Here is a 14,940-nt window from a genome sequence, read left to right as displayed (position 1 = left end):
TTTGGGCAACCCCCAACAAAGTGTTAGTTTATTATGAAATGATAAATCTGTCTAATCTCTGTCTCATCTGTCCTCATACACATCTGTAATAATCTGTATCCTGGGGCTTGAGCAATGGAAGGCCTGGGGACCGGGTGGATGTGTGCATGTAATTGTGTGAGTGGGTGTTGGGGTTGGAGGTTCACTCAATAAAATCACCCCCAGATTGTGGAGGGGGGTAGGGGTTAAGGGGGTGGAAGGGGAGAGGCGTAGCAGATCAGATTACAGTGACAGGAGTGAAATTTGGGGGTCACCCCTGCACCCCTGCTACTGGCGTCAATCACCCCCCAGAGTGAGGAAGACATGGGGATACTTGTTTTGGGGGTCCCCGTGTTGCTTCAATTCACCAGATCCCCCTTTTACCTATTTTGTCCTCATGTTGTCCTCTATGCTTATCCTACAGAATACTTCACAACTGATCCACTAGGCCTAAGGTTTCATAATTTAGGTCCTAAACATCCTAACATAACAACACAGAGAACACCCTAAGGAACCTCCCAACAAAGGAAAAGGCAATATTAAATGTCCCAAATGTTGCCAAAATTGCATCCCATTTGTCTTGTCACCATGAGCCCTCCTATTACTGACTAGTCAATGATAATCTGCTGTGCCATAAAACCTCCATAAAGCTTTATAATGGGACAATAGAGGAGGATCATTCATTCATTTGATTGAATGGTAATGGAGAGCAGAAACACAGACAAAACCCTGGACACATTAATGTTCTTTAGCACGGCAAGCAACCCAGCTACACACACACACACACACACACACAATGCATGTAAATTACTGTGGGGTTTCTTTCCGTTCTCGCAAACAAGCTGTGATAGAAATAAAGCCTAATGATCGCATGGCACACAGACAGTTAATGACCCCTTACATAGTTCAATAAGACAAAGTGATCACTCAGTGAAGGTGTGGGGAGAGATTTATTTGTATATTTAGACCCTCCAGCCCCCTTTTGGGATCAAAATGAATTTGACTGAGATGGATTTCTGAGGCAGTATGCATCAAGAATCTTAGAGAATGAGTGCTGATCTAGGATCAAAACAGATCATAGGTCAGGCTCACTATTCTGAGCAGCTTTATGAATACAGGCCCTGATAGACAAGCATTCACTTGTCATACTCAGATCTCACCACATGGCTGCAGTGTTAGCTAGTGAACTTTAGCTATAACGCCAAGGTACTTGGGCATAATTTTGTATATGTATTTACATCATATCGCCACAAGATGGCAGTATAATTGTTCTGTAAATCTGCAGTACTTACTAACTACTGTGCTGCCAGTAATTTTCTGTAATTTGGTATCACCACACAGAATACAGTACAATACTGTATTTTTGGAAACCTACAGAAAAGTACTGGCTACTGTACTGCCAGTAAATTACTGTATTCAGTACCACAGAATACACTACCATACTGTAATTTAGGAGTTGCAAAAGCCTTTTGTGGGTGCATGGTATTATTGTGACCCATTAACACATTTTGAGGCGTGCCTTGAAAGAGTCTATATGTACTTGTTGCACCCATTAGTGAGAGTGCTGTACCAATTTAAGTGATATGTGATAGTTGTTTCCAAACAATTTAATGTATATAGGAGACAAATCAGAGTGACAGTCATAAATCTCAGTCTTAAATGGTTGAATATTAAGCTGTATCCTTTTTATGTTTTGCCCTCCCTCTGCAACTGGATCCTGGACTTCCTGACGGGCCGCCCCCAGGTGGTAAGGGTAGGTAACAACACATCCGCCACGCTGATCCCCTCAGGTGTGCGTGCTCAGTCCCCTCCTGTACTCCCTGTTCACTCATGACTGCACGACTCCAACACCATCATTAAGTTTGCCGATGACACAACAGTGGTAGGCCTGATCATCAACAATGACGAGACAGCATATAGGGAGGAGGTCAGAGACCTGGCTGTGTGGTGCCAGGACAACAACCTCTCCCTCAACGTGATCAAGACTAAGGAGATGATTGTGGACTACAGGAAAAGGAGGACCGAGCACGCCCCCATTCTCATCGACAGGGCTGTAGGGGAGCAGGATGAGAGCTTCAAGTTCCTTGGTATCCAAATCACCAACAAACTAACTTGGTCCAAGCACACCAACACAGTCGTGAAGAGGGCACGACAAAACCTATTCCCCCATCAGGAGACTGAAAAGGCATGGGTCCTCAGATCCCCAAAAGTTCTGCAGCTGCACCATCGAGAGCATCCCGACTTGTTGCATCACTGCCTGGTATGGCAACTGCTCGGCCTCCGACCGCAAGGCACTACAGAGGGCAGTTAGTACGGCCCAGTACATCACTGGGGCCAAGCTTCCTGCCATCCAGGACCTCTATATCAGGCGGTGTCAGAGGAAGGCCCTACAAATTGTCAAAGACTCCAGCCACCCTAGTCATAGACTGTTCTCTCTGCTACCACACGGTAAGCGGTACCGGAGCGCCAAGTCTAGGTCCAAAAGGCTTCTAAACAGCTTCTAGCCCCAAGCCATAAGACTCATGAACATCTAATCAAAGGGCTACCCAGACTACTTGCATTTCCCCCCCCCTCTCTTTTACGCTGCTGCTGCTCTCTGTTATAGTCTATGCATAAGTCACTTTAATAGCTCTACCCATATATATATATATTATCTCAATTACCTCGACTAACCGGTGCCCCCACACAATGACTCTGTACCGGTACCCCTTGTATATAGCCTCTCTATTGTTATATTACTGCTGCTCTTTAATTATTTGATTGGGCTTGTAAGTAACCATTTCACTGTTGTATTCGGCGCATGTGACAAATAAAATGTGATTTGATTTGATTTTGATTTACTCAGTAATGTATGTTGCACTTACCAGAGCTGGGCAAAGATATATTCAAAGGTTATCTTGTTACAAATAAAGGATATTTTGAAGATCAATGTATGCTTAACTACAAAAACATTCCCAGTAACAGTTACAGAAACGTTATACTTGCTATGACTTTGATACGTGTTTTTTTTTATCAAACTTAGACACTGACTAAGTCGTTCTGGACAAGAGCGTCTGCTAAATGACCAAAACGTAAATGTAACCGCCGTAGCCGGGAGTCTCATAGGACAGCGCACAATTGGCCTAGTGTCATCTGGGTAAGGGGAGGGTTTGGCCGGTGAGGCTTTACTTGGCTCATCGCGCTCTAGCAACTCCTTGTGGCAGACCGGGTGCTTGCAGGCTGACTCCGGTCGCCAGTTGAACTGTGTTTCCTCAGACACATTGCTGCGGCTGGCTTCCAGGTTAAGGAAAGCGGTTAGGCGAGTCATGTTTCGGAGGACACATTACGTTCCACCCAAGCCCGTTGCAGCGATGAGACAACATCGAAAACTGGGGAGAAAAAGGGGGGTAAAATTCTACGGCAATTTCTTTTCTCCATATTTTGTTAAGTTACAGCTTTATTCAAAAATTGATTAAATAGCTTTGTTTCAATCATCAATCTATATACAATACCCCAAAGTAATAAAGCAAAACCAGGTTTTTATAAGTTTTTGCTGATTTATTAAAAATGCAAAACTGAAATATCACAGTTACATTAGTATTCAGACACTTTACTACTCAGTACTTTGTTGAAGCACCTTTTGCAGCGATTACAGCATCGAGTCTTCTTGAGTATGACATTACAAGCTTGGCACACCTGTATTTGGGGAGTTGCTCCCATTCTTCTTTGCAGAACCTCTCAAGCTCTGTCAGGTTGGATGGGGAGCGTTGCTGCATAGCTATTCATGGTCTCTCCAGAGATGTTCGATCGGGTTCAAGTCCGGGCTCTGGCCAGGCCACTCAAGGACAATCAGAGACTTGTCCCGAAGCCAATCCTGCATTGTCTTGGCTGTGTGCTTAGGGTCATTGTCCTGTTGGAAGGTAAACCTTTGCCCCGGTCTAAAGTCCTGAGCGCTCTGGAGCAGGTTTTCATCATCTCTGTACTTTGCTCCATTCATCTTTGCCTCGATCCTGACTAGTCTACCAGTCCTTGCCGCTGAAAAATAACCCCACAGCAGGATGCTGCCACCACCATGCTTCACCGTAGGGATGGTGCCAGGTTTCCTCCAGACGTGACGATTGGCATTCAGGCCAAAGAGTTCCATCTTGGTTTCATCAGAACAGATAATCTTGTTTCTCATGGTTTGAGAGTCTTTAGGTGCCATTTGACAACTCCAAGTGGGCTGTCATGTGTCTTTTACTGAAGAGTGGCTTCCGTCTGGCCACTCTACCATAAAGGCCTGATTGGTGGAGTGCTGCAGAGATGGTTGTCCTTCTAGAAGGTTCTCCCATCTCCAGAGAAGAACTCTGGAGCTCTGTCAGAGTGACCATCTGGTTCTTGACCAGCTCTAAGAGTCTTGGTGGTTCTTAACGTCTTCCATTTAAGAACGATGGAGGCCACTGTGTTTTTGGTGACATTCAATGTTGCAGACATTTTTTGGTACCCTTCTCCAGATCTGTGCCTCGACACAATCATGTCTCAGTGCTCTACGGACAATTAATTCAACCTCATGGCTTGGTTTTTGCTCTGACATGCACTGTCAACTGTGGGACCTTATATACCCAGGTGTGTGCCTTTCCAAATCATGTCCAATCAATTGAGTTCACCACAGGTGGACTCCAATCAAGTTGTAGAAACATTTCAAGGATGATCAATGGAAACAGAATGCACCTGAGCTCAATTTCGAGTCTCCTATACAAAACATGTATTTCTGTTTTTTATTCTTTATAAATTTGTTAAGATTTCTAGAAACCTGTTTTCGCATTGTCATTATGGGGTCTTGTGTGTAGATTGATGAGGAACTTTTTTCTATTTCATTCATTTTAGAATAAGGCTGTAAAGTAACAAAATGTTGAAAAGGTCAAGGAGTCTGAATACTTTCCAAATGCACTGTATATAAACTTCTCCTATTTTGCATACCTCTTATGATGCGGTTTACAGCAGCACTGACAGACGTGTTGAATTGACAACTGCGTTGGAGTTTTGAACAACCCTTGCTCCCCCATTTGTTCCATGTTGGCTGAAGACCTAGCTAGCCAGTAACTAGCTAACACCAGACAAAATGAAAGGGGAAACATAAGTATCTTTGCCCTAGATTAATAGGGTAAACTTATAATTGTCAGATTTTGGCACCAGTAGAGTAGCTATCTGTAACGAACACGATGGGAGACAGAGAGCTGGTTTCAAGCGCAGGGCGCAGCAGGTGTTTATTTGTAAAGGACTACAGGAGGAGGCAGGTAGCTGGGTCCAGGGGCAGGCAGAAGGTCATACACATGGTGTCCAAAAAGGCAACAGTACAGGCAGGGAAAAGGCTAGTAACGTCGTCCGGGAGATCAGGCAATAGGTTGATAACAGGAAATCCTTATTCCCTGCCAGACTAAAGTACAGGCAGGGAATAAGCAAAATGCGTCGTTACTGAGGCAGGCATAAACTATCATACACGGGAGGATTAAATTACAGGGGAACAACAGCACTCCAAATAGAAGTGTGTCACAAAACAAACAATACCTCACAATGATGGGGTGCAAAAAACTTAACTAAATAGTGTGTGATAATGGTGTGTGAACAGGTGATCAGAATTCAGGTGATTGGGATCTGGAGAGTGAGCTGCGTTCAGGGGATCTATGTGTTTGAGAGTGTGAGCTGGAAGCAGACGTTACACCATCTAGCTACATAAACCACCCCCCTCTGCAAACACGCCTTCTCCATTGTTGTTTACAAGGCAGTACTTATTTAGTTACCATTGGTGTATTTAAATGAGTGTTAAGGTGACGTCACCGTGTTCCCTTAATAATGAATCCAAGTGTTTGACGTGGGGGACCAGTAACTTTAAACTATTTTGTATTTTTTTTAACACATTTGGTCTTGTTTGGGGGCCATTAGAATAATACCCAGCAGTGTGCTTTGCAAGTGTTCATTTTTACATTTTGGTAATTTAGCAGATGCTCTTATCCAGAGCGACTTTAGTCAGTTTAATACACTAAGGTAAACAAGAATATACCACAGTCATAGCAAGTAAAACGATTAAGTTACCGTTACCGAGAATGTAGTAGTTAAGCGAGTTACTTGTACGTATCAGAAAATACAAAATACATGTATTCTAATTAAACTATTACAAAATAGGCTGCATGAATTGTAGTTAAGGCCAGTGAAATACTAATGACAAAATAGGTATTGAAATACCTATATCAAATACATGTAACAGAAATATTGCCTGTCATTGGCACTAGCTACTTGCACTGTAAATCTGACCACTGTGCTTCCAGTAATGCACTGTACATTCCAGAAATACAGAATGTTACTGTAGTCAGGTGTTCCAGTAATATGCTGTAAATGTGTGTTACAGTAAAGGTCCTGTAAATCTACAGTAATTTACTGGCTTCTGTGCTGACAGTAATTTACAGTACATTTACAGTAACCTACTGGCTACTGTGCTGCCAGTAATCTACTGTACGAATGACAGGAAATGTTTACGGTGTGTTGTTAGAAACCAAGTTGTTAATCAACACAACAGAGATACCGTGTGGACAGAATATGACATGGTTGTTTTGAGGAAAGCAGCGAGTAATGAGCCCCTGGCAAGGCCAAGCATCCGGTACAACACTCTTGACACTACAAATCCTGTCAGTTGCCATGGAGAAGCAGACCCACCATTCCCTTCATTTGACCTCCCTGGCTTTCCTGCTGTCAGTGGACGGGTTCAGTCCGGGTGCAAGGCACCCTCTCCTCACCCCACCCCCCTAAAGGTTTTGGCCCCAGCAGGGTGGAGGGGGTTAGCCTCTTTCCTTGTTTAGGGAGCAATGGCAGGATGGAAGGACGGAGGGAAAGGATACACGGCTGTTTCTGGGAGCTATCGCAGTCTGGGGAGGGTGGTGGTGGTGGTGGTGGTGTTGTAGTAGGGACCACACATTGTTTACAGAAAACAACTGTCCCGGACCTGGCCTGCACATTCTGTCCTTCTGCGAGGAGAGGTGGGTTGGAGATAGATTGTAAAACAAAAAACACAGAGCAAGAGGAGGAAATGGACAGATACCTTGCCACTCCATCATCTGCTCCTCCCTTTCCTCTAATGTGTTTATTTCCTGAGTGAATGTGTGTGTGTGTGTGTGTGTGTGTGTGTGTGTGTGTGTGTGTGTGTGTGTGTGTGTGTGTGTGTGTGTGTGTGTGTGTGAGAGAGTGTGTAACTTTCCTAAGTAAGTGCCATGGCTTTGGCTGAGGCTTCAGGCCACAAAGACTGGGGACCTTTAGTTCTCTCCCCAGGCCTGCAGAGGCAGTTAGTTCCCATTCTATCAATCAGTCTAGCCTGCTCTATGGTCCACATCCCATTTTCCCAATACTGGAAAATTATACCAAAAGACAGACAGGCATACACACACGGGCATACACACACGGACACCCACACAAGCACAAACACACACACACCCCGATGCCTTAGCCTTCCTGGTTAATCGAGCACATGTGACCTGCCTCCAACATTCAGAATGCGGCCTGGGCTTCGGGTCCTCATCTCCCTGCATACAGAGTTTCCACGAGATGCAGCGTTCTAGAGGGGCTATAGTGTTTGGGTTAGCTCCAACAGTCATTCCATCTAAGGGCTGGATTGCCATCAAGTGTGGTTGACAAGGCCTATGTTTCATTTCATGTTTTCTTTTTCTCCCCACCAATTCGATATGTGTTAACTTTTTCAGTATGTCTGCATTGGAAAAGTCGTTGTGTCAGCTTTACTTCAATATGAAGAGTACCGAGTACAACACCACATAGTGAATCAATCAATCTATCAAATGTATTTATAAAGCCCTTTTTACATCAGCTGATGTCACAAAGTGCTGTACAGAAACCCAGCCTAAAACCCCAAACAGCAAGCAATGCAGGTGTAGAAGCACGGTGGCTAGGAAAAACTCCCTAGAAAGGCCAGAACCTAGGAAGAAACCTAGAGAGGAAGCAGGCTATGAGGGATGGCCAGTCCTCTTCTGGCTGTGCTGGGTGAAGATTATAACAGAACATGGCCAAGATGTTCAAATGTTCACAGATGACCAGCAGGGTCAAATAATAATCACAGTGGTTGTTGAGGGTGCAACAGGTCAGCACCTCAGGAGTAAATGTCAGTTGGCTTTTCATAGCCGATCATTCAGAGTATCTCTGAACCCAATGATGAAACTTTTAAAAGGGATAATTGACAACAAACCACTAATTCCTATGATTAACAGTGTTAAAAGGTGTTAAATAACACTAATATGTGAAAAACAATTGTGAACAATGTTTCATTTTGTCATTGTAACAAGGTTGGTAGAAACGTGAAAATAGTTTTTGGAAGTCTGCTGCAGCTCAAATCTACAAAAGAAACTATGCAATACTCTATCTGGGCTGGTTGGCTGGCTAGCTACATAGCTAGCTAGAAAGCATAGTTACACAAAATAATACCAAAGTCATTATCATCATGTAAAGTAGCTAGCTAGCTGTAAAATAGCTTAAACAAACTGCACTACCAATTTGGGAGTCTTACTGCCAGAACAAGAGCAGAGTGACGTTGCTTTCCCACAGAGATACTTTTGAGGAAACTCTTAACTTTTACCGCCTCTCAACCCCGTATCCGGGATCACCCCCCACCCCCCCCACACTGATTAGCATCGCTAGCATAGCGTCACAATTAAATAGTAGCATCTAAATATCATTAAATCACAAGTCCAAGACACCAAATGAAAGATACAGATCTTGTGAATAAAGCCACCATTTCAGATTTTTAAAATGTTTTACAGGGAAGACAAAATATGTAAATCTATTAGCTAACCACGTTAGCAAAAGACACCACTTTTCTAACTCCATCAGTTTCTTACTCCATCAGGTGCTATCACCAATTCGGCCAAATAAAGATATTGATAGCCACTAACCAAGAAAAAACCTCATCAGATGACAGTCTGATAACATATTTATTGTATAGGATAGGTTTTGTTAGAAAAATTTGCATATTTCAGGTATAAATCATAGTTTACAATTGCACCCACCATCACAACTCGACTAGAATAAATACAGAGAGCAACGAGAATTACCTAATTACTAATCATAAAACATTTCTTAAAAATACACAGCTCACAGCAATGGAAAGACACAGATCTTGTGAATTCAGACAATATTTCAGATGTTCTAAGTGTTTTACAGCGAAAACACAATAAATCGTTATATTAGCATACCACATGTGCAAACGTTACCAGAGTATTGATTCAAGCCAAAGAGAGCGATAACGTAATCATCGCCAAAATATATTAATTTTTTCACTAACCTTCTCAGAATTCTTCCGATGACACTCCTGTAACATCATATTACAACATACATATAGAGTTTGTTCGAAAATGTGCATATTTAGCCACAAAAAAACGTGGTTATACAATGACAATACTAGCAAAACTAGCCTGAAAATGTCAGGCGCCATATTTGACAGTGATCTTGTCTCATGATTAACTATTCATAAACTTGACTAAAAAAATATAAGTTGGACAGCTATCGAAAGACAAATTAGTTCTTAATGCAATCGCTGAATTACATTTCTAAAATTATCCTTATTGTGCAATACAGGGTTCGCCAAGCGAAGCTATACCAAAGAAAATGGCGGAATATGCGTTTAAAATTTTTCGACAGAACAACGATTTATCATCTTAAATATTTCTTACTATGAGGTGATCTTCCATCAGAATCTTGGGCAATGTATCCTTTCTTGGGTCTAATCTTCTTTTGGTCGAAAGATGTCCTCTTGTCCGTCGAAATGCCCACTAACGTTCGACCGGTACTGGAAACGTGCCCGGCGCTTCAAAGTGCATCACTAAGAATTGCCTCAAAATCGCACTAAACGGATATAAATTGCTATAAAACGGTTTAAATTAACTACCTTATGATGTCTTTAACACCTATAACGAGTAAAAACATGACCGGCGATATATAAGTGGCTAAACCAAAGCTTGGAAAGAGAGCCAGTCCAACGTCCTTCGTGCGTCAGGCGCAGCAGGAAAAGAAATCCACTTCCGCCTTGTGCTGTTTTATACAGGCCCTGATTGCGCAATCGACTCCATTCAAATTGTCACCTCTTACTGACATCTAGAGGAAGGCGTGGGCAGTGTTTGTATCCTCATAGGATTTACAGGGACTTTAAAACTGACCTGGAACCAGAGGCCAAGATTTCTGAAATCTCACTCCATATCAGGAAAAGTGCTGTAGAATGAGTTCTGTTCCACTCAGAGACATAATTCAAACGGCTATAGAAACTAGAGAGTGTTTTCTATCCAATAATAACAATAATATGCATATTGTACGAGCAAGAATTGAGTACTAGGCAGTTTAATCTGTAGAGCAAATTATGCTAATGCAAAACAGCACCCCCTATAGTGGCAAAAGGTTAACGCCCATTGTGTACATCGTCCATAAGTCGTCAATGGGCAGCGTAGTACATTCTAGGTGATTCTGGGACAAGGAGAGAATGGGAGTCAATTGGGCGCAAGCTCAAAAACCGAACATTAGCATTTATTTTGTGAACGAGAAGTACAACATTGTAAATATTTTCCAAGATGTGAGATAATGTAAGTAACTTGTTCTCTGTTATATTGTATAGCTTTGGAATCGTGACATTATGTACTTTTGAGGAAAATAGGCACGGTTCCCGACTCATACCATGACTTTCAGAAGGCGATTAGCATGACGGAGCATGACGATTAGCTGAGCAACCACGTGACGGAGCATGACAATGTGAATGGGATTAGTCGACAGTCAGTTGAGTGGGTCGTTTCTCCATTCATTGCCCAATGGGATTCTTATCTCCTCCTTTCTGTAATATCTTTAGTTGTCTTTGTTTGTGGCACTATAGCCCTTAAGCTTCACGCTCATTTTGTTGGCGTCATTTTAAATAAAGGGAAAATGAACGCTTACCACGCTGCACCTTGGTCTTCTTCCAGCATCGGCCGTGACAGAACTACCCACCACCAAGGGATCAAGCAGCGTGCGCCAACCTGGAGTACGAGCTGGACCGGGGAGGAGAGAATGGCAGGGGACAAGAACCGGTCATGGAAGCCCGAGAGGCAGCTCGGTGTCTATACTGTATCCAGTATAGACAAATAGGCCATGGTGGCAAAGTAATTACAATATTGCAATTAAACACTGGAATGGTAGGATATGCAGAGGATGAATGTGCAAGTTGAGATACTGGGGTGCAAAGGAGCAAGATAAATAAATAAATAAATAAATACAGTATGGGGATGAGGTAGATTGGATGGGCTATTTACAGATGAGCTATGTACATGTGCAGTGATCTGTGAGCTGCTCGGACAGCTGGTGCTTAAAGCTAGTGAGGGAGGTAAGAGTCTCCAGCTTCAGTGATTTTTGCAGTTCGTTCCAGTCATTGGCAGCAGAGAACTGGAAGGAGGCGGCCAAAGGAAGAATTGGCTTTGGGGGTGACCAGTGAGATATACCTGCTGGAGCGCGTGCTACCGGTGGGTGCTGCTATGGTGACCAGTGAGCTGAGATAAGGCGGGGCTTTACCTAGCAGAGACTTGTAGATGATCTGGAGCCAGTGGGTTTGGCGACGAATATGAAGCGAGGGCCAGCCAATGAGAGCATACAGGTCGCAGTGGTGGGTAGTATATGGGGCTTTGGTGACAAAACGGATGGCACTGTGATAGACTGCATCCAATTTGCTGAGTAGAGTGTTGGAGGCTATTTTGTAAATGACATCGCCGAAGATCGGTAGGATGGTCAGTTTTACGAGGGTATGTTTGGCAGCATGAGTGAAGGAAGCTTTGTTTGCGAATTAGGAAGCCGATTCTAGATTTAATTTTGGATTGGAGATGTTTAATGTGAGTCTGGAAGGAGAGTTTACAGTCTAACCAGACACCCAGGTATTTGTAGTTGTCCACATATTCTAAGTCAGAACCGTCCAGAGTAATGATGCTGGACGGGCGGGCAGGTGCGGGCAGCGATCGGTTGAAGAGCATGCATTTAGTTTTACTTGCATTTAAGAGCAGTTGGAGGCCACAGAAGGAGAGTTGTATGGCATTGAAGCTCATATGAAGGTTAGTTAACACAGTGTCCAAAGAAGGGCCAGAGGTATACAGAATGGTGTCGTCTGCGTAAAGGTGGATCAAAGAATCACCAGCAGCTAGAGCAACATCATTTATGTATACAGAGAAGAGAGTCGGCCCGAGAATTGAACCCTGTGGCACCCCCATAGAGACTGCCAGAGGTCCGGACAACAGGCACTCCGATTTGACATACTGAACTCTATCGGAGAAGTAGTTGGTGAACCAAGTGAGGCGTCATTTGAAAAACCAAGGCTGTTGAGTCTGCCAATAAGAATGTTGTGATTGACAGATTCAAAAGCCTTAGCCAGGTCGATGAATACGGCTGCACAGTAATGTCTCTTATCGATGGCGGTTATGATATCGTTAGGACCTTGAGCGTGGTTGAGGTGCACCCATGACCAGCTCTGAAACCAGATTGCATAGCGGAGAAGGTAAGGTGAGATTCGAAATGGTCAGTAATCTATGTGTTAACTTGGCTTTCAAAGACCTTAGAAAGGCAGGGTAGAATAGATATAGGTCTGTAGCAGTTTGGGTCTAGAGTGTCTCCCCCTTCGAAGAGGGGGATGACCGCGGCAGCTTTCCAATCTATGGGAATCTCAGACGATACAAAAAAGAGGTTGAACAGGCTAGTAATAGGGGTTGCAACAATTTCAGCAGATAATTTTAGAAAGAGAGGGTCCAGATTGTCTAGTCCGGCTGATTTGTAGGGGTCCAGATTTTGCAAGTCTTTCAGAACATCAGCTATCTGGATTTGGGTGAAGGAGAAGTGGGGGAGGTTTGGGCGAGTTGATGTGGTGAGCGCAGGGCTGTTGACCGGGGTAGGGGTAGCCAGGTGGAAAGCATGGCCAGCCATAGAAAAATGCTTATTGAAATTCTCAATTGTTGTTGATTTATCAGTGGTGACTATCAGTGGTGACTATCAGTGGTGACAGTGCCCACTGCCTCAGTGCAGTGGGCAGCTGGGAGGAGGTGCTCTTATTCTCCATGGACTTTACAATGTCCCAGAACTTTTTTGAGTTTGTACTACAGGATGCAAATTTCTGTTTGAAAAAGCTAACCTAACTTTCCTGAAAAGTTGCATATCACAGGGGCTATTCGATTCAATGGAGAACGCCACAGGATGTTTTTGTGCTGGTCAAGGGCAGACAGGTCTGGAGTGAACCAAGGGCTATATCTATTCCTGGTTCTAAATTTTTTGAATGGAGCATGCTTATTTAAGATGGTGAGGAAGGCACTGTTAAAGAATAACCAGGCATCCTCTATTGACAGGATGAGGTCAATGTCATTCCAGGATACCATGGCTAGGTTGATTAAAAAGGCCTGCTAGCAGAAGTGTTTTAGGGAGCGTTTGACAGTGATGAGGGGTGGTTGTTTGACCATTACGGATGCAGGCAATGAGGCAGTGATCGCTGAGATCTTGGTTGAAGACAGCAGATGTGTATTTCGAGGGATATGGAGGATTTGGAGGATATAAAACAAATGGATGTGTTCTAGACAAGTATGCCCATACAATATATTGGCTGATTTGGCAATCTGGAGAGCAGGTCATTAAAACCATTATGAAATGTGATAATGTGTTATCCCTATCTCCAGTGACGAGAATTATGTAGCTATGACGCGTTCCTTCACGATTCCCTCATTTTCACAGACAAACTACTTAGAAGTTAAATCATGGGGAAATTTTTTATTTTACCCACTGACAGAACATGATTGTTTTTCTGGCGCTGGATTATCTCTTTAAGTAATGAACAATTTCAAGTGGGTTTGTAAGTGGGATTTAAGTATATTATCTAATTATTATGTATTTCTAAAGACAGAGGAAGAGGAAGTAGCCTATTCTGTAAAACAAACTGTTTCCCTGATCCAATCAGTCCCTACACAGCAAATTACCCAGTGTTTAATTAACACTGAAAGTGTGGAACTGTATATATACACAGTATTTATATATACATATTTTTTATTTAATCTTTATTTAACTAGGCAGGTCAGTTGTAAATTCTTATTTACAATGATGGCCTACCCCGGCCAAACCCGGACAACGCTGGGCCAATTGTGCGCCGCCCTATGGGACTCCCAATCACGGCCGGTTGTGATACAGCCTGGATACAGTATAGACACTGAACAGTGTTGAATTAACAAACTACTTATTTGCATATTTCCCTGAATGTGTCACGATCGTCTTTGGGTGAGAGAGAGGACCAAGGCGCAGCGTGTGCAAAATACATCTTCTTTTATTAAAGAAGAGAGAAAAAACAAGAAACGAACAACAATACACAAACTAACAAAATAACAAACTGACGACCGTGAAGCTATACATATAAATAGTGCTGACAAACACTACACATAGACAATTACCCACAACCAGCTAAAGCCTATGGCTGCCTTAAATATGGCTCCCAATCAGAGACAACAATAACCAGCTGTCTCTAATTGAGAACCAATTCAGGCAACCATAGACTTTCCTAGACACCTACACTGAACACTAAACCATCTACTCTACTTAACCCCCTAAACCATACAACACCCTAGACAATACAAAAACACATACTTCACCATGTCACACCCTGACCTAACTAAAATAATAATGAAAACAAAGATAACTAAGGCCAGGGTGTGACATAACCCCCCCCTTAAGGTGCGAACTCCGGGCGCACCAGCATAAAGTCTAGGGGAGGGTCTGGGTGGGCGTCTGTCCACGGTGGCGGCTCTGGTGATGGTCGTGGTCCCCACCATAGTCACTACCCGCTTTCGTAGCCTCCTCCAAATGACCACCCTCCAACTTAACCCCACTGGATTAAGGGGCAGCACCGGACTAAGTGGCAGCACCGGACTAAGGGGCAGTACC

This window comes from Salvelinus namaycush, chromosome 35 (assembly GCF_016432855.1).
Source record: "Salvelinus namaycush isolate Seneca chromosome 35, SaNama_1.0, whole genome shotgun sequence".
NCBI classification, from domain to species: Eukaryota; Metazoa; Chordata; class Actinopteri; order Salmoniformes; family Salmonidae; genus Salvelinus; species Salvelinus namaycush.
Note: the sequence above shows the minus strand (reverse complement) of the source record.